This window comes from Rhinopithecus bieti, unplaced genomic scaffold, assembly GCF_001698545.2.
Source record: "Rhinopithecus bieti isolate Rb0 unplaced genomic scaffold, ASM169854v2 scaffold_1530, whole genome shotgun sequence".
Lineage (NCBI taxonomy): Eukaryota > Metazoa > Chordata > Mammalia > Primates > Cercopithecidae > Rhinopithecus > Rhinopithecus bieti.
In genome coordinates, this window is record NW_016803808.1 from 2510042 (window position 1) to 2534505 (window position 24464).

The 24464-nt window shown below is 53.4% G+C and overlaps 1 protein-coding gene across 2 annotated transcripts in view; it reads left to right on the forward strand.

Annotated features, from left to right (window-relative positions):
• Positions 1–24464, forward strand: part of HPCAL1 (hippocalcin like 1) — a 125570-nt gene that overhangs the window by 85847 nt on the left and 15259 nt on the right. For both annotated transcript variants that reach the window (XM_017853802.1, XM_017853809.1), the window contains exon 2: positions 10606–10691. The gene's annotated coding sequence lies outside the window, so the exon portion shown is untranslated. The remainder of the gene's footprint in view (positions 1–10605; positions 10692–24464) is intronic.

A 24464-nucleotide genomic window follows, 5' to 3' on the forward strand; every position in this document is an offset into this window, starting at 1 on the left:
TGTTGATCCTCTGGGTCCATTGCTCAAGAGCCCACCATGGCTCCCTGTTGCCAAATGCAGCCTGAATTCAATATCCAAAGCCCTCCGTGAATGGGCTTGGTCCTTCCTCCCCGGCCTCTCTTGCATGGCTCCGTGCTCTGAGCTGCCTACTCACTGACTCATTCATTTACTGTTTATTCTTTTGTTGTTTCAGCACTGAGTGGGTCTGTAAAATCATTTACGTGTTTATTGAGAGTCTGCCCGGGCAGGGCAGGGGCTTTTTATTGAGAGTCTGCCAGGGCAGGGCAGGGGCTTTGATGTGGGGAGCAAGACCCCGCCCCAGGTTACAGGTAGGCCCTCCCAGGTGGCCCAGGGCTCGGGGAGTGAGGGGGCGGGGGAGGGCTGTGAGATGGCAGCGTGGGAGAGTCTCAGGATTTTTGGCATCTTTAATCTGCCCACTGGGTGAGATTGAGGCCTCAGGTGGGTGTCAGGGGCTTTGGATGCCAAACCACAAAGGTCTGCAGGCTGGGGGAGCTGCAAGAGGTTGTTGTCAGTGACGAGGGCTCGGAGGAGACCACACTGCAGATGGCCAGCTGGAGCACCGCCCCCACCCCCCGGCCAGTGCCGCTGCCTGGACCCCTTCCACCTCTCCACGGACCCACCTCAGGCCCCACCCTCCCCCTGCACTGCCTTGCATGGCATTGCTTAATTTCACTGCAATGACTCACTGGGGCTGCTTTCCTCACTCCCTTATTGCTCTTTGGGTGAGGTTTGGTCTCTGGCCTCGCTAGAAGGCAGAGCACAGTGCCCGGGGAGTGACCAGTGGGAGAAGCAGGGCTTGCAGGCCAGGCGGGCCCGAGTGTGGTTCCTGGTGCAGTGCTGGTGGCTGTGTCGCCCGGGGCAAGTGGCTCGGAGCCCGTTTCTCATCTGCAGATGGGGGGATGGTCTGTACCTGTCCAGCACCCATGAGGAGCAGGTGGGACACGGTGTGGCCATCAAGGGCTCCTGAGGGGGACCTGTAAATGCCACATTCAGCCTTCTGCGTTAAGGACCGTAAGTCCAAAGAGTGGCCCTGTGTGAATCCACCTCCTTGTGCCAGCCTCATGGCCTCCTCAGAGAGGGCATGGAGGAGCGGTGGGATGCCCATGGTACCGTGGAGGAAGCAGTCCTGGAGGAGGGGTGACTGGCCCAGGGCCACGCGGTGGCACATTGGAGTCTGGCTCCAGCCTGCTGTGGGGCACATCCACGTGGAGAGGCGCTCGGTGTATCCCCCACCCTGTCACCCCCACAGCATTCCTGGTGCTCTGGGTACCTGCTGTTTCTGAGCCATCCAGGTGGGCATAGGGACAGCCTCACCACAGACAGTGTGGCCCCATGCTGGTAAGCAAGCGATACTGACCCTGGTTCCAAACTGTGTTCCTGTCAGTCCTTCCTCTTGCCCTTCTGGTATCATTATGAACACAACTGTAGAAAGTTTGACAGTGGTACTCAGAGAGGCTTGGGCCCCGACTCGTGTGACACTGACCAACAGCTGAAAGGTGACTTGTGGTCTGAACACCTGCAAGGGACATTTCTTCCGATGCCTGAATCTTTGCATCTCTGCCCAGCAAATGACAGCACCTGGAGTGGTAGCTGGCCATACCTGGCCCTGGGCGCGTAAGTAAGACCATGCTTCTCAGGGCCTGTTTGCTCAACCGCACAATGGAAGGGTTGGGCAAGATGGATGTTTTTTTTTTTCTTTCTTTCTTTTCTCCTTCTTTGCAGTTGACCATTTTTCTTGCCAGTGAAATCACAGGTGGAGGTCTATGTGTTTGGCAGGTGAATGGCCATGCTGGGGTAGAGGGAGGCCTGGATGCTTTTCTTCCCTGCACTTGCAGGACCCCCATGGGACCCTCGGCCTCCAGGGGACAATTGGAGGCTTCTGGCCTAGGGTTCTAAGGTCTCCTGAGTAGGTCAGAGGCTCGTTGTCTGGCTGAGAGAGAGCAGACAGTTGGCGTGTCTGAGGGCAGGAGGCTCCCCAAATAGAAAGGGCTGGATTGGGAGCAGATTTATTCTTCCCGCCTCCCTGGGGCCATCGGCATTTTCCCTATGACTGCCTCACTGTTCCTGATGTTGGCAAAGGTTTGTTTTATCTTCCTCCTTCCAGAATAGGAGGTGCCTCAGCAGCTCTGACGCTGCCTGAGAAGAAGGTCAGTGGCGCCTGGGAGCCATGGTGAGGGTGGCAGTGACTGGGCTCGGGAGGTTCCAGAATTCTGTTAGTGAGCATCGAGCTGTTTTATTTTCCTTCCTGCTTATGGAAGGTCATGAGTGAACAAACAAGTTTCAGTCTCAAGACAACACAGCATGTTTAGAGGCGACCTGTGCCCACCCCACTCCCATCGCTGGGAGGGACTGCAGGTCTCACGGTCTCCCTTCTGCCTCTACTGCCCCCAGGTCCAGGGACGCCTACGATTTCTGTCCCTGCTGCCTGGTATTTTTGTAGCACTGTCTGGTTTTCAAAGTTCTCCTACAACAATTGTGCTTAAAATAAAATATAAACTCCATCCCCAGTTCCCAAGCCCCACTCCCCGCTGACCTCGTCTGTTACTGGGAAGCCCTGTCTTTGTCACCAGCAGCGGCTGTGAGTACCTCGTCGGTGTTTAGGAGTCCAGGTTGCTGCAGCATCTTGGTGTGTACTGTGGACCCGTTGTGTGTGTGCCCCCAAATTACCGTGCTGAGACCCTCACTCCAAGTAGGATGTTCTCACCTCCCAAATTACCTTTGGGAGGTAATTCAGTCATTAGTGCCCTTATAGGAAGAGGACACGAGCCAGACCTGCCTCTGCTGTCTACCAGGCAAGTATATAACGAGAAGGTGAGGTGGGAGGTGGGACTGGACTCCAGAGGCAGGACTCAGACACCAGACCAAATTGCAGACTAGCTAAAACAGGGCCAGGGTAGAAACAGCCTTCCCTAAGACGTGCCCACCAGTGTGCCATGTCAGTTTGCCACTGCCATGGCAATACCCGGAAGTCACTGCTCCTTTCCTTGGCAATCATCTGATGACCTGGAAATTACCACCCTTTTCCTAGAAATTTCTGCATAATCCATCCCCTAATTTGCATGTAATTAAAAGTGGAAATAAATCTGCAGTGCTGCCTCCAAGCTGCTGCTCTGGGCACACTGCCTGTGGGGTAGCCCTGCCCCGCAGGGAACAGTCCCTCTGCTGCTGCTGTCCACGGCTGCTTCAGTAAAAGTTGCTAACACCACCAGCTCACCCTTGAATTATTTCCTGGGTGAAGCCAAGAACCCTCCTGGGCTGAGCCCCATTTTGGGGCTCACCTGCCCTACATGATCAGGAGCCATCTGTATACCAAGAAGAGAGCCCTCCCCAGAATCCGACTATGCTGGCTCCTTGATCCTGGACTTCCAGCCCCCAGAACTGTAAGAGGTAAATGTCTGTCATCAAAGCCACCCAGTCTATGGTAATTTGTTAGAACGGCCTGGACGAAGACACATTATGTAAGTAAGCATTTGCGTCTGGCTTCTTCACTCATCCCTGCGGTTGTGAGATGCATCTGTTGTGTGGGGCATGAGGTTCATTCTCATTGCTTTATGGGGCTCTGTGTGACTACACTCCAGTTTCTTTGCCCATGGAATGCACATGGATGCTTGGATTGTTTCCAGGATGGGGCTGGGCAAGTTATGCAGCTCTGAGTGTTCCTGCACGTGCTTTTGGTGGACATGTGTCCCTCTTTCTGTTGGACATACGTGAAGGAGGTGAACTGCTGCTTCACGGGGCACATGTGTGGACACCTTTCGTAAATATGCCAGTGTTTCAAAGTGGTCATAGACAGTAGATTCCTTTTATTACATGACAAAAGCTCAAATGCCCTGGTGGTGGGAGTGGCAGCAGAAGCCTACAGTAAGACATTGCGCATTCTCTGGAAGTCAGGGATCCCTGCCAGCCGGTGCCCGGTGCCCCAGGAACCAGGGGTTTGGTGCTGGGCACTAGTCACGACCACTCGTGGCTCAGGTGTTTGGTGCTTTCTCCAGACCTTCACCTGTGTGAAGCTTGCAACCTGGATGGTCTCATGTGGACGTCTTGGCTTCCACCCTGTGCTCTGGGTCTGGTCTCAGACCACAGCCCACCCTGGTGGTCTCTGCAGGACATGTAGGCTTCTTTGTAACTCAGTTTCTTGAATTGAACAATGGAAGAAAATGCCTCTATGAAGAGAAGTCACTGCAAAACGTCTGTTGACAGCATTCTTGGAGCAACTGTGCTTATCACCTGGGGGCCACAGTGGAATTAGTCACCTCTGAAATAGTCATAATCCAAAACCATCCATCTTTGACTTCAGACCCCATTATAATTTTTTCTCCCTAAGGGACTTTGCTTTGTAATTATGTTGGATTTCAGAATATATTAAAATAATTTGTCATCTCTTGAGCACACATTTGCCTGCTGTGAGCAAGCAGGAGAGGCCATTTCTGATTTTCTGCAGGTCCCAGTGAGCACGTGAAGCCTGCGCCTGGGCAAGAGGTTGGATACTGGGAGGAAGAAGCTTTTCCAGCACCCTTTCCCAAAGACCAGCCAGCGAGGGAAATGGGCACCGAACCTCCCCCCGCTCCGGGACTGGGCCAAGAGGGAGGGACTGACCCCAGAAACGGCCCCGGAACCATAACCTGCTTACACTGTGACCTGTAATGCCCAGGGTGGCAGCCTGGGCTGTTTCTGGAGTTGAACTGAGAGTTCCTCCAGTGGAAACTCCTTACAGAACATGAATATTCCTGAGGGCCTGGGGTCCGGCACCACCTTCAGTGGACTGGATCACCTTCTTGAAGGCAGAGAGATCTTAAGAGCGTATGTGTGACTGCCCACCCGATGCCCAGCACTCATCTGCTTGAACCCCAGTGGGCCATGGCCTTCTCAAAGGTGGGGACCCTGTCCCTGTACCTAGCACACATGGTGGGCACTCGGCCTGGGTTTGCAGTGTCTGCTGGGGAGTTCTCCAAGGCAGTTTTATAGCTCAGCTTCAGCACCTTCCTTGGGGCCCAGTCCTGGATTTGAGGCTGCCAGGGGGGTTTGTGGTCAGCTGAGTTGGTACCTGTCCATCCCTTCGTCTCTGTAAGGGGTGATAAGCACTAAGACCTGTTATGTCCCCTGGCTTGCAAGGCCTGAAAACTCTACACTCTGTCCCCTCGCTCTTGTGACTGCTCTTTGCTCTCCTGTCTGCTGGCATAGAGGAGTAGGAGGATATTGACTTAGATTCCTTTTTATTTATTTATTTTTTTAAAAAATCAGCTTTGTGGAAATGTAATTCACATACCCTACCATTTACCCATTTAAAGTATACAATGTAAAGTATACAATTTAGTGATTTTTAGTATATTCTCATGTACGTGCAACTGTCACCACAGTCAACTTCAGAGTGCTTTCATCACTCCAAAAGGAAATCTGTGCCCTTTACCGGCTAACCCCTCTTTCCCCATCCCCTCTTCCGCCAGCCCCAAGAAACTACGAATCTACTTTCTGTCTCTGTCCTGGACATTTTATATAGATGGAATCATACCACATTTGTCCTTTTGTGTCTGGCGTCTTTCATTATATTTTTGAGGTTTTGCTGTTGTTTCTTTTTTTTTTTTTTTTTTTCGAGACGGAGTCTCGCTCTGCCGCCCGGGCTGGAGTACAGTGGCCGGATCTCAGCTCCGCCTCCCGGGTTCACGCCATTCTCCTGCCTCAGCCTCCCGAGTAGCTGGGACTACAGGCGCCCGCCACCTCGCCCGGCTAGTTTTTTGTATTTTTTAGTAGAGACGGAGTTTCACCGTGTTAGCCAGGATAGTCTCGATCTCCTGACCTCGTGATCCACCCGTCTCGGCCTCCCAAAGTGCTGGGATTACAGGCTTGAGCCACCGCGCCCGGCCTGTTGTTGTTTCTTAAGACATGGTCTCGATCCATCCCTTGGGCGGGAATGCAGTGGCATGACCATAGCTCATGGTAGCCTTGAACTCTTGGGCTCAAGTGATCCTTCTGCCTCAGCCTCCTGAGTAGCTGGGACTACACGCATGCACCACCATGCCTAGTTAATTTATTTAGTTAGTAGCAATGAGGTCTCACTATGTTGCCCAAGCTGGTCTCGCAGTGCTGGGCTCAAGCGATCCTCCCACCTTGGCCTCCCTTAGGGCTGGGGTTGCAGGTGTGAGCCACCACACCTGGCCAAGAATTGGTATTCCTTAACTGTGTGTAGAGTTCAGTAGTGAAGCTATTTGGCCAGGGCTTTTCTTTGTGGATAGTGTTTCCATTACTAATTCAATCTCTTCACTTGTTCTAAGTCTTTCAAATTGTCTCTTTCTTGAGACGGTTCTGGTAGTTCATGTCTTTCTACTTGGCTTAGATTTTGCAGGCCTCTCCCTGCTCTTTCAGTCACAGTTGACGTTTATTGAGTTCTTTCTATGCAGCAAGCATTTATTGTGCATTAGCTCATTTAATCTTTACAAAAACTTGATGAGCTAGGTAGTACTATTGTCATCTCCATTTTACAAATGGGGAAATGGATGCAGGGAGAGGTGAGATAACAGGTCAAGGTCACACTGCTAGGAAATAGGAAATAGTTCAGCCAGATTTTGATTCCAGACAGTCCAGCCATGCAGCCCTGACCTTGCCGCCTCCCGCAGCCTTTCTCCAGAGACTCAGAGAGGGGCCTAAGGCCTGACATGAACAAAGGGCTGGGGGAGGTAGGGTCGGAAGGACCCCAGGAAAAGTGTGTGCGTAAAGGGCTCTGACTCCTAGTTGGGGAGTTCGGATGTCCCCTCGGGGCTTTCGTCTTCTAACCTCCTCTCTCCCAAGCGCTCAGCCAAAGGGCAGCACAGAGCACCCTACCCTAGGGTGCGGCACCCCAGCTGGCAGGAATTTGGAGCAGTAGATCTGTGCCCAGCAGGTCTGTATGAATTACCCAGGCCTCTGCATTTTGCTTTTCTAGAGGAAAAGGCATGGCCATTTGTAAGACAATCACTAGACGGAAATCAAGAGCAACCAGACATAACTCAACATAATTATTTCTGCGTAATGACTTCTGCTACTTGATTCTGTCTCGAGCAATGACTGTAATCTCTATCTGTCACTGGGAAGCTGGTGGCCAGGGAGCCCCTGTGGCTTAGAGATAGAGCTAGGAGGAAATTTGCAATTCGAGTTAATGGAGTGTTCCCAAGCAGCCTGGGAGCCAGTGCCTTCGAGGTCTCTGGAATAGCAGACCCCCCCTCCTGCTAGGAAGCCTGGTGTCAGAGCTGGCTGGGCCTGCTCTGCGGAGTCCAACTCACCCACTTTGTTGCAGATGGGGAAATTGGAAATGGCAGAGGTCACAGGATGTGCCCAAGGCACAGGCCAACCTGGAACCACCACTTCCTCTCCACCCTCCCAGCATCCAGCATTTCCCCGTCAGCTGGCCTGGCTGTCGGTGGGGACAGAGGGAAGATGCCTCTGTGGAGCTGATCACTGAGAGTGCTGGCCAGGCAGGGCTGCTCCCAGGAGGCTGGAGACAGTGGGGACTTTGTAGCCAGATAGTGAGGGACCTCAGTGTGGTGACTGGGTGTGCTTGCTGAGTGTGCCGGCAGATTTGCGCTCACCTGCTCCAGCTGGGGGCATGCAGAGGTCCCTCCTACCCCAGGAGGGTGCTTACTCACTGCATTCCATGACCTCTTAAAAATCCCCGTTAGGCCGGGCATGGTGGCTCACACCTGTAATCCCAGTACTTAGGGAGGCCAAGGCAGGCAGATGGCTTGAGCCCAGGAATTTGAGACCAGCCTGGAAAATGTAGTAAGATTTCATCTCTACTAAAAATGAAAAAAAAAAAAAAAATAGATTGGGATGCACCTGTAGTCCCAGTTACTTGGGAGGCTGAGGCTGGAGGATTGTTTGAGCCTGGGAGGTCGAGGCTGCAGTGAGCTTTGATTGTGCACTCCAGCCTGGGTGACAACCCTGTCTCCCGAAAAACAAACAAATGAAAATAAAAAAAAAACCTTTTAATTAACCAGAGCAGCTGAAAAGAACAGAGCATGGGTTTGGGGATTTGTGTTTGGGGTACCCCACCCCCTACTTAGCTGAGTGTGACCTGGGCTGGTGTCCTGGAGTCTCTTTCCTTCTCCATAAACGGTTGAGAATGAGCTCTCTGCCGCGGCCGGTTGGAGGAGGATGATGAAATGAGGAACTGGTACATTCTGCTGCTGGCTCCATTACGGGGTTTCTCCTCATGGAGAGCTCTTGACCCTCTCCAGGTCTTGATTTCTCTGAGTGTCAGAGCAGAGCGCACGGAGCTGTTGGATAAATTGGCTGAGATCATCGATTTGAAAACGCCATGGGAAAATATGGAGCAAGGCGGAGAGCACAGAGGAGCTTTAGGGCAGTGAGCCCGCGCTATGTGATGCTGTAACGGTGGGTACGCATTGGTACACGTTTGTCAAAGCCCACGGAGTGGCCCACACCAAGAGTGAACCCTAACGTGAACTGTGGACCTAGGAGGTGATGATGGTCAATGCAGGTCCCTCAGTTGTAACAAATGACCCACTCTGGCAGGGGATGTGGATCGTGGAAAAGGCTGTGGCCGGGAGTGCTGCAAAGGGTATATGGGAACTTTCTGCTCAATTTTGTTGGGAAGACCTAAAAATTAAAATCTTTTATTTTATTTTATTTTTTTGAGACAACATTTCACTCTGTCACCCAAGCTGGAGTGCAGTGGTGCGATCTCGGCTCACTGCAACCTCTGCCTTCCAGGCCCAGGTGATCTTCCAACCTCAGCCTCCCATGTAGCTGGGACTACAGGCGTGCACCACCATACTCGCTAATTTTTTGTATTTTTAGTAGAGATGGCATTTCGTGATGTTGCCCAGGGTGGTCTCGAACTCCTGGAGTCAAGCAATCCACCTGCCTCAGCTTCCCAGAGTGCTGGGATTACAGGCGTGAACCATGGGGTCCAACCTAAAATCTGTCTTTAAAACACACACACACACACACACACACACACAACTATCTTAAAAGCATAGTGACCTTGCAGTGAGAATTTCTGGTGGGAAGATGCATGACTTTGTCAGGTCTTGAATTCTAGCAGTGAGTTTACATTCCATAATTGGCCTACAAAATTCTATATTTGGGAAATGGTAGAAATTTAACTCTGAGCAAGATATGCCCTATTTCCAATCACATGTGATGCATCTTGGGAGCATTCATTTGTCAACCATTATTTATTGAGCGCCTGCTGTGTCCAGGCTCTGCATGCACAGACATGAAACGGACGATTTCCTGACCTTGTGGAGCTCACAGTCAGTGGGGTGGGTTGGTGGGAGGTGGAAGGAGGGGAGAGGTGCAGCGCCCCCATTATGTAGGAGCGAGGGGAGCCCCACTGGCATGCAGCACTGTGCTGAGGCTGGGTGTTCTAGGGTGAACAAGCCACTTGGTCTAGTGGGTGTTTGTAAAGCGGGATCATTGCTATGAGGGAGAGAACCTTGTACTAGGAGAAAGTAATTAGGGAGTGTGCGGTAGATACGGAAGAGAAATGGGCTGTCAGGTGAAGCGACTGTCGGGATTCCATCCTGGCTCTGCCCCTTAGAAGACACATGATCTTGCAGGTAATTAGCTCCTATAAGCCTCCGTTTTTCCCGGTCTCCCAGGGCTGCTGTGTGGATTACATTGGATAATGAGTACAAATGCATAGACAGCTTTTAGCAAGGAGCCTGGTTGTATGGAGCTGTCGGCCTCCACACTGGTAATACACATAGGTACCAGAGGCTGCAGGTTCATAGAGGAGGGGTCACCAATCCGTGCCTGGGGAGCAGGCAGAGAAGAGGGAGGTGGGCCCGTCCTGAGTTCACGCTACATGAAGGGTGCTTGGAACGCTTGTGCCAGAGCTGGCGGTGAGGGTTGAGGGTGGCAGTGGCTGGGCACCTGGACACTGGCAGTGCAAATTTTCCTTCTCAGTGTCTGGGTGGTTTTGTGAGCTTCTGGCTGAATGTCAGGTGACGCGTCCGGACCTTTTCCTGAGCACCTAGTGTGTGCCTTGCGCGGGGCCTAGGAGGCTTGCTGGGGGCAATATGGACCTCAAGGAGGAGGTTGGGTGATGAGGCGCCAACCCGGGTATGCCAGGCAAGAAACCGTGGAGGCTGGAGGGATCCTGAAGAGGGCAGCAGTGGGTGCCGGGCCTGGGTGTGCATGATTCCACTGAACCCTTGTAACGGCCCTGGGTGCAGGGTACAGAGTGCTGGGTGAGGATGGAGGCTGTGCATCTGTGATGGCCCCAAGTGACAATGCTGTTGGGATTTGAATAAGTCTGTAGACCACAGAGGACCCAGCCACGCTTAGTTTCCATGCCAGTTTTGTAGTAACTGGCGACCTCACTCGAAGGGTGGCCAGCATCTCACCTTGGGGCTTCTGTCAATGCCGTGGGCTTCCCTCCCGCTGGGGTACAGTGGCCCTGAGCATGTGCCCCTGTCCACGGCGGCTGGCTGGAGGCTGGGAGCCAGGGATTTCTGTATTTAGCATGGCACTTGCAAAAGCTGTGATCCCCCAGCAGGCACCACAGAAGCAACCAGAGGGAGGGGCACGGGGTCCGGGCCAGGTCGTCACAGTCCACGTGACCTGTCTGTCGCTATTCTCTTCCAGGGGCATGGTCTAGTGGCCCGGTCAGGACGCGGAAACACTCCCCGGAGGTTCTGACCCACTCCCTCTCGGACTCCGCCTGGTCTCTGGTAAGTCGCTCCCAGAGGCCGACTGGTCTGGGGCGGGTGAGGACTGAGGATGGAAGTGGGTGACTCCTGCTGTGCCGTGGGGTCCTGCCCATGTGTGGGGACTGGACCCAGCTCAGCAGAAAGAGCAGGGAAGACTGGGCGTGGGGGGCAGCCCACCTAGCACCCCTAAGACAGGTCAGGAAACTGCGGCTCAGAGATGCAGAGAACCACCCCCACGCCCCGAGGCCCCACAGCCATCTCGGCTCTCACCCTAAACTGGCCAGGTCTTTCTGGGCAAATCGCATGACCTTCGGTGCTTCTGTTTGGGGATTTGTGGGGGGAATGAGGGGCCCAGAACTTTGAGAAGGACGTGTGGATGAGGGCAAGGCAGGGCATTGTCATAGTGTCTGGGTGTCATGACCCTGGTCGTCCTGCCAGCTCCCAAGACAGGAAGTCCCGACCGACCGTGTCCCAGGGCTGCCCTCAGGTCTGGAGAACCCGCCAGCTGTGCTGTGGGGCTGCTCTGCCAGCGCTGAGGGTTTGGTTTTGTTTGCAAGCAACGAACCAGGTGTGCGATGCTGAAGAGTGTGTGATTCTCGCTGTGCCTCTTCACAGCCCCTTCCAATCTTGTGCATATGAAGGTTGATAAAAATGCCCTCTCCAGGGTCAATGCAAGATCAGACCTGGAGTGAAGTGTCTCCGTGGTGTCTGGTCCGGCAGAACCTGGCTGCCCACAGCTCCTCCTCTCTCTCCCTCCTCCCTGTCATGGTCTCATGACTATTATGGTGACTCTTGTCACTCAACACCCTGCCCCACCTGCTCCTGCGTACTGCGAGCATCAGTTGGGGCCATGGATGTGGCAAGGGTCGGCTGTCATAGGCTCCCAGGGGGACACCTGGGGGAGGGACATTTGGGGACAGAGCCCCATCTGGCCATGCCCAGCCCATGAGAGCCCTCATCACCAACTTGCATCTGGTGAGTTTGGCAGGGTCCTGTATAAGGATTGAAGTCCTCCAAGTCCTCATACAAAGTCGCTTTCCAAAAGTCTGGAATTTTCTTGGCCCTAGATGTGGGAGATGCTCTTTATAATTTTCATCTTCCCACTCAGAAGGAACCACCTTTGAATGCTCAGCCAGGCTAAAATTTGGACCCGAAACCTGTTAAAGCGTCACTATCTTAATTTCAGTGGTCATGAGGGGGTTCTGGGCTGTGTGAGGGTGGAGGGCAGGTGCCAGTGGCGGGCTCCATCTGTGGCACTGGTAGACGTGAGTCCCTCAGTCGGTCAGGCCCAGGGCTCAGGGCAGAGCCCGGACATGGCTGCTTTCCCGCTGGGCACCAATGCATTCACGTGGTGTTTCCAGGGCAAAGTGAGCTCCCCACCCTCTGCCCATCCCCTGTCCCGCCCTCAGATCTGCATCCCATGTGTGGGGTGGGTTTTCCTGCCTTCCTCTTCCTGAGGGAGGGAATTTCTCCTTCCGCCTTCTCCTTGCCAGAGTGGCTGCTGGGTTGGGAGGAGACGTCCAGGCTGGGGCCTCAGCCTCAGGGTGCCGGTTAGCCAGTGGTTAGCTGAGAAAAAAGTATTTTTTTCAGAAGAAAATAGACACAACTGCATGCGAAGTGGCCACTTCCACCCATTCATTCTCCATCCACCAGCCTTACTGGAGCTGGAAAGTGGGGGAACATCTGGGTCCATGCTACCTGGATGTCACCTGCATACAAGTGTCCTGGCCCGAGGCCACTGTCAGCACAGGTGCACAGGGGAGGCGCCTGGCCCGGCAGGTCGTGTTGAGGCTGATACCTGTGTCAAGAAGCTGGAGCAGGCGAAGGGATCAGAAGGGGGTGGAGGAGGTGGTCCCAGGTGTCCATGCCCATCCCCGGACCCCTGGGGCATTTCAGTGCACGCACAGCAAATAATATCTCTGTACCACCACCACCACGAGCTGAGGGACTCTGGGGTCAGAAGGCACTTTCCAGCACATTCACACCGTTGGCCGTGGATGTTGTGGGTCAGGTGATGGGCAGTGGAAGGGCCTTCCGCTTTTCTCCGCCCCTGGTCTTTGGTCGTGTACAGCAGACCGCTCCCTGGGCAGTGGAGAAGCAGCACCTGCATACTAAGGCTCGAGTCTCAGCCTCCCCTACCAGCCTCCTTCTCCACGTCCCCAGACACTCACGCGTTCCTTCCGTTGAGGTGGGTTCATGGAGCATGTACCCTGTGCCAGACAAGCTTCCAGGCTCTGGGCTTCTGATGGAGAATGGGCCAGAGTAAACCTGGCCCCAAGAACTTTGAGCTCCACTCAAAGGGAGACAGACAGTGAACTCAATAAAACAGAAATGAGAGAAAGGATCACGCTGGAAAGGGGATAAAGAACGAGTGTTGATTTTGGATAGAGTGCTTGGGGAAGGCCTTCCTTTGATGGGAACTGACTGAAGGCCTGCAGGAGGCCAGGGATGGGCACGCTTCTAGCTAAGGAGCAGCTGGTGCAAAGGGCCTGTGGCAGATGTACACCCGTGGCAAGGAGGGGGTGAGCAGGCGGCTCAGCCAGGTCGTGGTGGGTCACACCTGAGGGGCAGGACGCTGGCAACCCCGACCACTGAGGAAGACAGGTGTGAGCAGCATCTCAGCGCAGCCAGAGTCCCACCATATGGCAGCCCTCTGTGTCCCTTAAATAAGGACGCCTCCTCCCAGGATGAAGAGTTCACTGTTGCTCATAGTGATTTGTGTAGCCAACAGTTCTTCTGGAAGAAGTTAGATGAACAGGGCCATGGAGATTTGGGGCCAGAAGAGCAGAACCCCAGGCTTGCCTCCCCTCCGGTGCTGGCCAGGCTGTGGATCCCAGGCGGGCGTCTCAGAGAGCCATCTGAGCAGCCTTTCTGGAAGTGCCCTCCTAGGCGGACACTGGTCATGAGGCAAGGCAGCGGGGAAGGGATAGTCCTCCTGTGTTGTACGTTGAGGGTTATATTTAGGGTGACTTGGGATGACTTGGCAGTATCACTTCCTGTGGTCGTCCCCTCCAGCCCTCAGCCACGGAGAGCAGATCCTCTCTGACAAGCATTGTGGGCAGACATGTGCCTGCACACACAGACACACAGACACATTGTGGGCAGGCACAACTTAGCGTTCTCATCTGCCCTGGAATCAGTGGAGGGCTGGGGACATTGTCCTGGCCCTTCGGCAGGACCACCAGGTGCCTAGCAGGGGAATCCTGGCCGTCAGCGTCCCCAGAGCATTTGCTCCGTGTTGTGGCTCTGTGTGAGGGCTGCCATCCAGATCCCACAGAAGCAAGACCAGCCTAGGCCTCCCCATCTGGTGGGAGAATGCCCAGGCGAGGTGGAGGAAGGGCCGGCTGACCTGCCCGCTAGTACCTGCCTCAGCCACATGGGCAGCACAGAGCCAAGGCTGCACAAGGACCGCTCCCCTGACCTTGATGCCTGTTAGCCCCGGTCTCCAGGCCAGGTCGAGCCAGGCCAGGCTCCTCCCCACCCGTGTCACTGGCCCTCTCTAGGTGGAGTCCACAGTGATCCTTTTCTCCCCTTCCCGAGGCATCCAGCACCACCCCAGGCACAGCCTGGTGGTTTCTGGGAACAGCCCAGATTACACATTTTCTCTCAGTTACCCCCTAGAATATTCTTGGCTTCTCAGACCCGCATGTGCAAATTCTACTAGAGGTAATCGCGGGGTCCCCCCCCATAAGACGATGTTTACAAATATCTGTTCTTTTGGATGTTCCTCGGCCCCCAGAGGGTCTCTGGGAAACTGGCTCTTTTGCTGAACGAGAGACTATCTGGTTAGAATTGTCCTGATGGGCCTCTCAGGAGGTGCACAGACAGTGCCCCGGGGCTAAAGATTCCACTGTTCCGAGGCCGGATCTGCAGAGGATTTGGAGGGTGTCTGGAGGAGCGGCCTTAGATCAGCCGTACCTTCTCTCTCCCTCCCTCTTTGAACTCCTTCCTGCCTCTTGTCAAACATTACTGTGTACTTCCCTGTGTTCCAGGCGCGTGCTGATAATGGTTTTATGGGATTATTACTAAGCCACACCCTGAGTAATGGAACCCAGCTCTCTTCTTGGGAAAAGGGTCAGGAGAGAACTGGGACCAGCCGGAAAGCTGGAGGCTGGAAGCTGCTGGTCCATGTTGGAATGCCGCCTCCCTCTGCCATCCAGCATCCCAGAGCCCGCGCCAGCTCAGAGTAGGAACTGAACCTTGTTGTTGTTGTTGTTGTTGTTGTTGTTGGTTGTTGTCGTCGTCGTCGTCGTTTGAGACAGTCGCGCTCTGTCACACAGGCTGGAGTGCACTGGCGCAATCTCGGTTCACTGCAACCTTCCGCCTCCAGGGTTCAAGCGATTCTCTGCCTCAGCCTCCCGAGTAGCTGGGATTACAGGCGTCCATGACCACACCTGGCTAATTTTTGTATTTTGAGTAGAGACGGGGTTTCACCATCTTGGCCAGGCTGGTCTTGAACTCCTGACCTCAGGTGATCCATCCACCTCTGCACCCCCAAAGTGCTGGGATTACAGGTATGAGCCACTGCGCCCAGCCAGGAACTGAACCTTGGTAGGAGAAGAAAAGAAGGAGTTCCTGTCTTGCCTTCCCGACCAGACTGGAAGCGCTCTGAGGGCGTTTTACCCTTCGGTGTCTCCCCAGTGCTTAGCACTGTGGCCTGAATCTAAGAGGTGTTCCGTGAGTGCGTGTTGATTACCCTTTGTCTGTATGGGTGAGTGCATTGCCACAACTCTCCCTGCAGAATCTGTGGCCTCTGGTGCTGTGATTTAAAGACTAAAGACAGCAAAGAGTGGCTTTTATGAGCTGCCCCCACTCCTGATTATAAACACAGTGTCTATGAGTCAGATGCCTGGGTGATCATGGATAAGTCACTTGCCAACAGTTAACTCCAGACTGTAGCTGCTGGGGCCACCGAGGGCAGCTGGAACAATACCATTCCTGTGCCTAGTGTTTCAGCCGGGCTGATGCCCTTTTATTAAGAATGACTTACTGTTTTTATTGCTTCCCAGAGATATTAAACATGAATCAAATAATACATGTGACGATTCACTGGAGGTTCCCTTCCAAATTTAAAAGAGAATTAAAGAAAAAGTTTTTGACGGGTGTGCTGGTGTGGACACCAGGCAGGCACCTGGGAGCCCTCCCACCTTGAGCTCAGCTGTGGGCAGCAAGGCAGAGGGTGGACCTTGCCCTGCAGACAGAGCCATGCAGACTGCACAAAACCCCAGGGAGGACACGTGTCTCACAAACACCTCTTCCGTCTAACATTTACAATGGTATTTCTTACAAATGGTTTCCACCCGAGATACATTACAATGTGGCCAAACCCCATTCATTTGGGACACATGAATTCAACATTTGGAAATAGTTCCTTTGAGGCTCATGAACTGAGAGTTTAGTCATTTCTCAAGCAGGGACCTGGCAGAAATGTAGCTTTTTACCATCTACTAAGACAGGAGTGAGGCAGCTGGGTCTGCTGAACAAGGTCCAGGGAGAGGGACACCAGTCCTGGCTCAGTGAGCAGCTCCTCAGGTGCTCTGGAAGCCTCCTCTGGTGATGGACTCAAAGAAGTTTTCTATTTATGTATTTGTTTTTCTTTATGTTTAAATTTTTTTCTCGAGGATATTTTTTAGAGCTAGCTCATACCTCAGGGGCCACACTGTCCAACCGCATATTGGCCCCTGATGAGGAAAGAGAGCCGTCAGGGTGTGTGACTTAGCCGCCACCACCCACGCCTCCAGCTCCGTTCTGCAGTTGAAAATGATGCCCTCATAACAAAGAGTTATTTGTGTGTGTGTGTGACGGAGTCTTGCTCTGTCACCCAGGCTGGAGTGCAGTGGCGTGATCTTGTCTCGCTGCAACCTCCGCCTCCCGGGTTCAAGTGAGTCTCCTGCCTCAGCCTCCCGAGTAGCTGGAATTACAGGTGCCCACCATCATGCCCAGCTAATTTTTGTATTTTTAGTAGCGACAGAGTTTCACCATGTTGGCCAGGCTGGTCTTGAACTCCTGACCTCAGGTGATCCGCACACCTTAGCCTCCCAAAGTGCTGGGATTACAGTCGTGAGCCACTGAGTCTGGCCAACAAAGAGTTCTTATCCGTTCATTACAAACATCCACTCTTTCCAGTCCTTACCTGATCAAGAATTCAGAGGCAATTTTTCAGGTATTTTTTTGATTCGGACTTTACAAATTTGAACTACCATTCAAGTAATTGGTCTGAATTCCTAGGTTTTGATGGTATTTTTCTCTTCCTTCTCCTGGCTGCCTCTCCTCCCCACACTCTGCATTTGTTAATCTACCCATTTGTTCCATATTCTGTTTGTTCTTTATTGCTATATACACTGCTCCATAATGTTCTCTATCATTTGTCCATTTGTTACCCATGAAGGTACATGGAGAAGTACCAGCCCAGAGCTTTGTAGCAGGGACAACTAACTTGCTGGTGGTTGTCTCCCCAAAAGTTTGGACCTGCGAGTCATTGACACCTACATACTTTGAAAGCACTCCAGGATGAAGTCTGGGACTGGAACGAGCTCCCACCTCAGCCAGACTCTGGCTCCTCCCCAGCTATGTCCCCCCGAGCCCTTCTCCAGCCATGCCCTTTTGCCTCCCAGCACACTGTGGATTCCTCCTGGAATGCCCCTCACCCTGTCTTTGCTGGGTGTTTTCCCAGCCCCGCAGAGCTTACGCATCAGCCCCAGTGCTCTGGGTAAGTCTGGGACTATCTCCTACATTGTCTGCCAAATCCTGCAGAAAGCCTGGCCTGTGCTGGTCAGCAGGATGCTGCGTTCCCTGTGAAACAGACCCAAAGCAGTCAGCAGCCACAGACCTCCCCGGAGATGACAGAAGGGACCTCATGCCCTGAGGTAGCCCCCGCCTCACTCCCACGCCCAGCAGGCACTGAGCAGCCCCCAGATCCTGGGCCCCTTTGCTGTCCCAGGGCTGGGCCGTTCTTGCATCTTGGACCGAGTGGGCTGTGCCCTGCTGTGGCATGCCGGGCTTCTTCTCTCCTTTTTCTTTATTTTCTCTTTGAAGAACAGGAGTTGGAATTTCGCTCACCCTGCCCCAGCTGGATGTGTCTGGGCCACTATGATCCCAGGCTCTCTGCCCACCTGGGCCTCAGGACCAGGTTTTCATACTGCTGCTTGGGGTATGCCGAGCGAGAAGGGCCTGCCAGGCAGTGCAGAGATTCCACCGAGCCCAGGCCGCAGCCCCTGCCTCCCGCCAGGCTGTGCTCAGTGTCAGGAATCGGCTCCCAAGGTTGTTGTCTTTCTTGTAAAGCTGCGCCAATACCCCAGGCATCTGACTGGTGCTTTCGAACTCCTTTTTATAGATTCCATTTCCCTTTATCCTCACAACTACTCAGTAGAACCTGCAGGCAGGGACCCTTATTCCCATTTTACAGTCGAGGGAAATGAGGCCCAGAGAAGTTGAGACAGCCAGGACCATATGGCTGGAGACAAGGCAGGCTGGGCAGAGCCCCCAGCGGGGCCCCTGGGTCTGCGGGCTGCTTCCAACAGCACTCCTCATATACATACCCCCATCCTGGCTGCAGGCCCCCAAAGCTGGCATTCTGGTGCCATTTTACAGAGGAGCAAACAGGCTGGGTCTGGAGCGTTGACACCAGCAACTCTAGCCCAGCCTTGTCTGACTCCAGGACCCTGGAAGAGCTGCCTGTCCACACTCCATGGCCCCTCCAGGGTGTGCTGAGTGCTGGCTGCCGGCAGGGCAGGCTGAGGCACTTGACAGCAGACTTGGCCCTGTAGTCTCAGTTTTGCTTCTGCTAGGGTGAGACATGGTTCCCTGGGGAAGGGCTGTTGCTCGCCTCCTGGCCCGGAACATCAGGGTGGAATTTGCAGATGGGATTCTGCCATCTGACGCATGGATCTTCCCACCCAGGCATGGGTCAGTGCTTGAGTCATTCTGCAGCTGGCACAAAGAGCCAGGAAGAATGTGCTCCAAGATGCCTGGGGGCTGGCATGCCAAATCACCAGGCGTCATCAGCATAGCCAAGCCAGGGTGGGGGCCTCGGGCAGGGAGCAGCGCCCCGCCAGCTCTGGCTGACTGCACGAAGGGTCACATCTAGAGGGACTGACGAAGGAGCGTCTAAAGCCTCAGGATCTCCAGCCTGGTGTGCCCTCCTATTTTCTCCCACAGAGCAGTTAGCTTGCGGTATGCGCCAAGTCCCTGCCAATGGGAAGTTGGGCGATTCCCATGGTCGTTTCAACTTTTGAGCTTTTATTGTGTGATTGAACAGTAATAGAATTATTCTCAGTGTTCTACGGAGCGTTGCTGGGTAGTGGGGAGGTGGGCACGCTGAGCCTCTACTGTTTCTCCCCTTCACCCCTCCTTGTTGTCATCAACGTGCGTTCTCCTACAGTCATGCTCTGCACTAATTCCTTCAGTCATTCCTTCCAGCATTACTGAAACTGGAAGAGTCCTTTGTGGCGTGTGGGGACTCCTCGTCCTGTGGGGCTTGAGTGCCAGAGGACTCAGTGCTCGCTGCCCCTATGTCCTGGCACACACTGTTTCCTTTGTCTGTCCCACCTGGAGAACTCCTGGAACCTTTAAGCCCTGGCTCAGCCCTCAGCTCTGTCCCATCCCAGCTGACCTCTGTGCCCTGCGCCTGAGCTCCTGGGCCCATGTTAAGTCTATTAACGCCCATCACCGCTGTTTCATGGGCGTGTGTGGGGGGAGTCACTTCAAGGAGCCCCAGGAAGGGTCTCTGTGTCTCATCCATCCATGTGTGCCTACACCCAGCATGGAACGGGACTCGGGAACCACTGAGGTGTGGGTGAGGGAACCAGTTCAGAGACCCCATTCCCACTGCATCCTGGTGTTTCTGGGGTCTGTCACTGAAAGCCCCAAATTCACCTTCAAAGCAAGATGCTGGGTGGGGGCAGAGGAAGTCCCAGGCTCTGTGGCCAGTACTCCACACCCAGATTCCCACCGGGCTCTCTCCAGCTTGGCCCTGGCATGGCTCTGCTCCCCGCCTGGCGTCCGGCACCCTCCACTGCTGTAGAAACATGGAACTGTCACAGGGACAGACGTGGGTCGGGGGTTGCTTTCAGAAAGTCTGTGGCCTCATTTTGGTCTTGCCTTTGAGCTTCCTTTTCCTGCTGAGTTAGGGTTCTGGATGGAATGGGAGCATTCTCTTGGGCGTTTCCCTTTTCCTGTCTCTCCGTGCTCTTCCCAGAGGCTCATGTATGTCTGCTTCACTCACCTCCCTTTCTCTGCTGCGAAGGCAGCTCAAAGAGCTCCTCCCCAAAGACTCAAGCTGGAGTGATGTTGGCTCTGTGATGATGCCACACGGGTCCAGGGAATGATCTTGCTGGAGAGTAATAGGAAGTCCCCTATCCTGTCCCCCACTCCACTGGCTGAGGACCATAGAACTGGGATGTGTTCACCTGGGAAGGAGTTTGGCACCAGTTTGATGAATGGAACCCCCAAGTCTGGCATGCCCCCAAAGCTCTACTCTGCTGCAGCTGTTTCCATGCCAGAAAACAGAGATTTCCAGAACACCAAGTCTGAATGTGCCATCTGGAGAATCTGAGCAGAGCACTTGACCATCCTAACCGCTGACCTTCCTCCAGCCATTCCTAAAACTGGAAGAGTCACAGAATGTTAGAGCAAGAGGGATCCTAGAAAAAGAACCCTCACTCATTCCTTTGTTCATTTGCTCAGGCACTATGCTCGGCCCTTGGAATACACAACCATTCATTCAAACATATTGACTGAATTGTGTGCCAAGCCCTGTTTTGGGCCCTGTGGGGGTACAGTGGTGAACAAAAGGAGGCAGACAGTCAAGAGATTTTGTAAATATAGTACCAGGTGGCAGGAAATGCTGGGAAAGGGGTCAGGGTGAGGGACCAGAAGGTGAGGGTGGATGCTCTTTGGGGTGGGACCTTGGAGGAGGTTTCCCCATGAATGTTGAGCAAGGTCATGAACTTGGAGGGAGCAAGCCTGGCAGACACTGAGGGGAAAGAAGAGCAGACAGGTGGAGGGAACTGCAGGTGCGAAGGCCCTGAGGCTGGAACATGCTGAGCAGCTTCTCCAACTGGGACAAATGAAGTATTCTCCTTCCTCCAGGAGCTCCCAGTCTAATGAAGGAAAAAGACAAGTGATGTGTCTAAAGCTGAGTTCATACTAGAAAAATGCTGTTGGAATTCAAAGGGAAAAGCAGTTGTAGGGACTGGGAAAGGCATGCCTGAGGAGTGGCCTTTGTGTTGGGCTTTGGTGAATGAGTAGGGGTTGGCTGGGTGGCTGAGGCGAGCGTGCCACATGGGTGAACTCATATCTGCAGAAGCACAAGGAGTGCAGGGACAGCCACCCACACATTCCTCTTCCTGTCACAGTAGCAGTTTCTGCAAGGGAAAGTACATCTCTTGGGGATTCCCTTTTCATTTCTCCAGCTCTTCCTTCTCACCAGCTTAATTTAGGGCATTTCAGCCTTGAGAGGGTGGAAAAGGAGGGATGGGTGGAGGGAGGGGATTTCTATGCCCTGCTGGCTCTCTCTCTCTCTCCTTGTATGTTATGTTTTTCTTGTAAGGCTTTGAGGAATTGTGAGGAGTTTAAGAGGCTGGGGATGGGTAAGAAGTCAGGAAGGTTTCAGTTGGATTTCTCAACAAGTCATTGGCCTGGAGCCCATCCAGTGGGCAAAACACCGTGATGCAACAGCTTTCAGGAAGGCCTCCAGAAACGAGCTGTAGGTCAGTGGGTTGGGTTTAGGTGCAGGCACACCCTGGAACTGTCACTCTAGAGGTGTTACTAACCTCCTCTTTCCCCAGATCTGACTCAGCAGGGTTGGCTGTTCCAGCTCCAAAGAGAAGGAGGGACCTCTTCCTTCTGCAGCCCCTCCCCACCAGCCTCATTCCTTAGCTAGGGTCAGACCTGGGGTCCTCATTGCAGCTGGCCTCTGCAGCGTTCTCAGGCTAGCCCTCTTTGCTGAAAAGAGAACCGTGTGGGACTCACCGGTAATTGTGAAATACAAACACCATGATCTTTCATTCAAGGGCACTAACGAGTGAATAAATAAAGGATACCACAGGATGCTAATGAGCTTGAAGAGTCCCTGTTTGGTGGCCCCAGATCCAGGGTCCCTGGTATCACCCAGTGAATGCTACTTCTACCCAGCACTGCCCATGGGAAATATAGTAGGAGACACATACCTATGTGATTGTAACTTTTTCTATAGCCGCACTGAAAAGTAAAAAAGATGAAATTTAAAACTTGTTTGATTTAACCCATTAGATCCCAAATGGTATCATTTACCATTTCACATGTAATCAAGAAAGAAAAAGGATTAATGAGATATTTTATGTTATTTTTTTCCACATGAAGTCGTCAAAATCCAGCGTGTATTTTACACTAAGGGCACATATATGAGTTCAGACTTGCGACCGTTTATGTGCTCATTAGCCACGTGTGGCTGGTGGTGACCGTAGTGGACAAAGCCGTAGCTTATAGGTGGAGACGCGGAGGCACCTGAGATGGGCGGGATCTCGGCTCAGACCCTGGGAGCCTGTTCAACAGCGCCCTCTAGTGTGGGCCCAGCCACACTTCAGCCTGGATGGTCCCAGATGCATCGGCTCCTCAGTGCACCTGGGTCCTGGCAGCCAGCACAGCCTCCCCGCAATCACCCAGGAGCAGAACTGGCCCCTCGTTGGAGAACTACCGGGAAGCTAAGGCTGCAGGCAATTTGACTCACTTGCTTATTTGGAGGAAAGAAGGACACAGGCCCGAGTTGCTTTGAAAAATGCAGTCAGCCCTAGGAGAGGGACTTAGCTGCAGGAGCTATGTGGGTCCGGCGGTCACTGAGAGATAGAACTGGGTTGGGTGCTAGATAAGAAAGAGCACAAACCTGCTTGTCTTCCACCGGCCCCTTCTGCCTTCCACCTTCCTGTTCCACCCCAGGCAGAATAAGCTCTCATCTCAAATGGGCTGAGCCCTCTGATTTCTTGAAATTCACAATGAACGCCTCTCCAGTCTCTTCCTGAGACTGCTTTTTTTTTTTTCTTTTTTAAGACAGAGTCTTGCTTTGTCGCCCAGGCTGGAGTGCAGTGGCACGATCTCGGCTCACTGCAACCTCCACCTTCCAGGTTCAAGCAATTCTCCTGCCTCAGCCTCCCGAGTAGCTGGGACTACCAGGTGCATGCCACCACGCCCAGCTAATTTTTTATATTTTTAGTAGAGACAGGGTTTCACCATGTTGCTCAGGCTGGTCTTGAACTCCTGAGCTCTGGCAATCCACTGTCTTGGCCTCCTGAAGTGCTGGGATGACCGGTGTGAGCCACGGCACCCAGGCCAGCCTGGGTCTTTCATAAGCATTTGGTGTTCCCCACCTCTCTGATTGCCTTCCCTCAAAGCATCTCAGAGTCTGGTTGGCCTGGCAAGCTTCGGAGATCTGACTGATGAAAGCATCTCGGAGCGATGGGATGAGATGCCAACCAATGCCGTCAGCCGGCACTGAGGTGGGAGTAACAGGACAGTCAAGCCATTGGTTCCCATGAGTCTCACTGAGCAGCTGCTAGAATTATGCCACTAAACAGGCTTAATTTACAGGCAGTACCGACTCTGGGTTAACTATTTCTCACAGGGCTCCCCAGCTACATGTTTACATTTCTTTCCTTGTTCCTCTTCTTCTTCTTCTTCTTTTTTTTTTTTTTTTGTTTTTTACAATTTAGCAGATTAAGAACAATAACAGGGTAACTGAGAACCAGAGAGGTGGCTCTAAGTGATGCATTAACTCCCTCTCCCGTGTTTCCATCACCGTGAATTAAAACATCATCTCTGATGCCCTCAGACAACTGTTACTAGTTTGATCCGAGCGCTGCTTGAATATGAATCTTTTTAAGCCAAGCAGGAGATGGCTCTGCTCTCAAATACACTGCCCTCCCCTGGGTCCCCCATTCCTTACCCCACCATCCTCCTTGGAGATGAAAGTAAGACTTCCTGAGAAATAAAGGCTGGGTTTGCCTAATTACTGGAGCCAGGTGGCCGTTTCTGCTGGGAAACGTGAGTGGTGGCTTTCTGTCTCTGCAGAAAGGCTAGATTTTTCTCAGTCGTCTTACCAAACAGCCAAGCACCAATAAGGTTGGCTCCTTTGCTTAATGAATGACAGAGGGGTCACAGCGGCATGCAGCACTCTCCCGCCCCCCGCTTCTCGTGAGGCAGCCTGCGTCGGGCCCGACAGCCTCCGGGAGAGAGCTAAAATGAGGTCCTTCAGATTACATGTTTCATCTGGGCCCTTGTTAATAAGCACACGCTGGCCATCCCAGTGAGTGACTGGGAGTGTGTGTGCGGCCGTCACCTTCATTTGGCATTCAGGGGCTCCATTTACCAGTTCCATAAAAGTTCCAGTGGGGAGGCCAGTTTGCGAAGCTGTCCTGGCGAGCAAGTCTAAAGGTGAGGAGAGCGCTGGACACCAGCCGGCAGCACCCTGGGCAGCCTCTGCGGCTGCTTGTGGTCTTGGCACAGTCTTGGCACGGAAAGGGCCCAGGGGAGGTTACAGGACAACGGGAAGGAGGTGGGCTCTCCACTCAGACCTCCTGGGTCCACAGCCCACCACTCCACCAAAGCCTCGGTCCCTTGTCCCTAAGGTGGAGCTGGGAGTGACCTAGCCAGGAGTGACCCCACTTTCCCAGCTCCTAGAATCTTCGCTGCGTCCTCTCCTGGATGTGGCCTACGGGGACCGGGCCTGCATTGCTCTAGGCAAGCCGCCGAGTGCCCCGGGAATGAGTGACTCGTCTGGAGCCCCACTTTATTCACTTTTTATGCCCCATCCTGGGCACACCT